We start from the raw sequence: 3,735 nt of genomic DNA on the forward strand, positions 1-3,735 counted from the left end.
CCTCCCTTTAATGTTTAAATGACTGAAGGAGTAAATCACCTAAGGTCTCTATGAGACTAAAAGTACATGAGTATTCTTCTGGGTATTTTGGCACCTCACTTCTCTAAATGTTTTATATCTTGATAAGATACAGTTGATACAAATGAAAAACACCTTTTAAATATTGAAGAGCTAGAAATTTTTATTGTCAAAATAACATCAAATACAGAGGTTCCAAATCTGACAGGCTTGGGAGCTGCTAAAACTGCTTTTCAAGGTTCTTATATAAGCTTCATTAGACTTAGTATTCACCAAGCCTCCATATTAGCTAATGTATAAAATGAATAAGGTTCAATCTCAAGTTTCACTCTCAAGACTATAGCATTAGGAAGCCCCATGACACTTTACTGAAGGAAACAGTTATTTCTGGGATTTCTAAGGTGTAAGCATATTTTAAGACAATATTTCTCCAAATACAAAAGTTGTTTAATGTTAAAAGCTCCATGTCACTTTTATCTGATGAACTGTACTACATGTTCATATTTCATTCCACCTTCAATTAAAGCTAGGGCAACTAGCAACTGGAGCTCGCCCAAAACCTACAACACAGTGAATTGCAATACAACAACCAGGATCTTCACGAAATTTATTTTTCATAAGTTTTAACCACTTATCAATTATCTGACCGGATGGTGCTGTACCATCATCAAAAGGCCAGTCCGGAATCTGGATGCCTTCCTTCTCCAAAAGAGCAATGTTGTAAGTCGCTTCTCATACTCTCACTACGGTGGTAACTCCATTCTGCTTAAGTTCCTGTAAGAATCTATTAAAGTAGGTATTGGTTGGGTTGTGTATAATAAGAAATCTCACATTTTTATATCCAATGTCCACAGAAGCACGGAGGTTCATTCCAGCCATGTTGATGTAATTTTTAAAAATAAGACAGAAAGGATATAAAGGAACATAAATCTACTTCAAAATACTCCAGTTAAAATTTTCAGTGAGTTGAATATGAAGCTAGTAGTAGTAGGAAATAAAAGGGGCCTCCAATCAAAAACATCAATATTACGATACAGTGACACTGAATCAATGGACAATAAATGAACTCAGTTTTACCCTTATCCCAGTCAGAATGCTTATAAAATGTTTTGACATTCAATTCAGCTACTCAGTGTCCAGGCTATTCATTCTTACAGGAATTTCTCAAATATTAAGGAATTTCTAGAGTTCAGTGGTCTGCATAGGGCAAAGCGTGTCACCAAACAGGTCCATTACTACCTGAGCCCCAAAGTCACCTTAAGCGGCATATGTCACAAGCCTACCCTTTAGTTCTTAGAGCAAAGGGCAAAGGATAAACTTGGCCACCAATCATGGGGATCCTGGCCAAGTGGACTAAAAGGGGTGGGGTGGGGGTAAGGCTGTGGCCAGGTATGTCACAAAGGGCCAGTGGCCACCCACGTGCCAAAGCTATTCATTTTCTGGAAATGTTTCATAAATTAGTCCACACATTAGTGCCACACAACACTTCTAATGCACAGATCATGTTTCATCGATCATTAAATGGCAGTTGCCTTCCTACAAACAACAAATAAAAAGTGATATTACAGGTTCCCCTGAATTAACATTATAATTTAATCATCATTTGACAACAGAATAATTGGTTGTGATATGGATTTTTCCTTTGGCATACCTCTTAGGTGGGTACTCTGCTCCAGGCTGACTTAGAAATCATTTAGTCATTTCCTTCATTTGCTACAAAACTGAATTGTTTTAGGTGGGTGCGGTGGTGTGTCTGTAGTCCCAGCAACTTGTGAGGCGGGAGGATCGCTTGAGCCCGGGAGTTCAAGATCAGCCTGGGGACATAGAAAGACCGCTCTTTAACACCACCACCAAAAACCCTCTGATGTGTTTTATATCCAGCCTCCCCAGGCATTTCAAATCACTTTCCCTACATACAAGCATAATGTGGTTTTTAAGATTTAAAAATAAAAAGTACTAAAATGAAAGAATAAAAGAGAAGAATGAAAACAAGTCCACCAGTCTACAGGAGCTCTAAACATCAATCCCAATAAATTCTGAAAGTCTTTATTTCTATTCCGGGTGAGAAGGAAGTTAGGGTGTGTCTGGGAAAGGAACTGTGGAGAGGACATAAGAACAGCTTTGACTCCCTGTATCCTGCAGTGAGGTTAGGACAAGAGAATGAAATGACCATGTATTTTCCTAAAAATCCAAAAGTTCAAATGACTCTTCACCATTTTAAACAACATGGGATAAGGAAGTTTGTGTGGTAAAAGAGATTATAGAAAAGGAGTATATAATGTTATATATGTGTAAAATGATAACATTATACTTATCTTCTGGGAGTGGATAAGAAAATAATGTATATCTATATGACTATAGTCATATTCTTTATTCAAGCACATGGTGAAGCAACAGGGAGTGTAATTCAAAATTACACTATAACTGCCATAACATAGCATTATCAATTTCTGTAATTCATTGTTACTGGAAAATTGCAAATTCCATGATTTGTATTCGTAAATAAAACTATATGCACATGCACATGAAAACACAAACACTACTTTCATTAGATTACATGTATCATGAAGACTGGGTGAGGTGGTTCATCCGGATAATCCCAAAACAGCACTTTGGGAGGTTGAGGTGGGCGGATTGCTTGAGTTCAGGAGCAGGAGTTTGAGACCAGCTTGGGCAATATGGTGAAAACCTGTCTCAAAAAAAAAAAAAAAAAAAAAATTAGCTGGGCATGGTAACATGCACCTGTAGTCACAACTACTCAGAAGGCTTAGGCAGGAGGATCGCTTGGGCCTGGGAGGTCTAGGCTGCAGTGTGCCATGATTTCTCCACTGCACTCCAGCCTAGGCAACAGAGTGAGATCCTGTCTCAAAAAAAAAAACAAAAAAGAAAAAGATTACACGTATCATGAATGAGCTTTGCATCTGCAAAGACATATACTATATATTTTCTTCTCTGAAATGATATATCCAAGTTAGTAATAATTAAAAGTAGACTACTTATGAAGCTATTTGTCATATTTACTTATATTTTCTCTGTAAATAAATTTCTTTCCCTATTCCATGTATTATATTTTATTTTTTGAGACAGGGTCTCATACTGTCACCCAGGCTGGAGTGCAGTGACATGATCACAACTCACTGCAGCCTCAACCTCCTGGGCTCAAGCAATCCTCCTGCCTCAGCCTTCTGTGTAGCTGGTATATGCCACCAAACACAGCTAATTTTGCTTTTAATTTTTGTAGACCCAGGGTCTTGCCCAGGTTGATCTCAAATTCCTGGGCTCAAGTGATCCTCCCACCTTGGCGTCACAAAGTGCTGGGATCCCAAGTGCAGGGATTACAGACGTGAGCCATGATGTCTGGATTTCATGTGTTTTGAATATAAATCTAGAAAAAATATTTACCTTGCAAAATTCTATTTTATTAATATATTTTGTGAAAACATGTTCACTGTCAGACACAGGACATGTACCTTCCCAACTCCTGACTGAAACTCCATGAAAGGAGAAAAAAAAATGCATTAAAATATTATATTTATAATAGTCAAACAGTGTCATTAATGGATAGGTATGTATGGAGACCAAGGGGGTATTTCTGTATTAACTCAATGCATATTTATTAATGATCTCCTATCTTTCAGGCATATAAATATTAGTAAAATCTAGACCTAGTCTGTAAGAAGCTTCTTATCTACAGGAGAGGCATGCATATATAAAAGT

General features: G+C 37.4%; 1 pseudogene; it reads right to left on the reverse strand.

Annotated features, from left to right (window-relative positions):
* Positions 1-355: 355 nt before the first annotated feature.
* On the reverse strand, positions 356-897 carry LOC126945726 (protein tyrosine phosphatase type IVA 1-like; annotated as a pseudogene).
* Positions 898-3,735: the final 2,838 nt, after the last annotated feature.

This window comes from Macaca thibetana, chromosome X (genome assembly GCF_024542745.1).
Source record: "Macaca thibetana thibetana isolate TM-01 chromosome X, ASM2454274v1, whole genome shotgun sequence".
NCBI classification, from domain to species: domain Eukaryota; kingdom Metazoa; phylum Chordata; class Mammalia; order Primates; family Cercopithecidae; genus Macaca; species Macaca thibetana.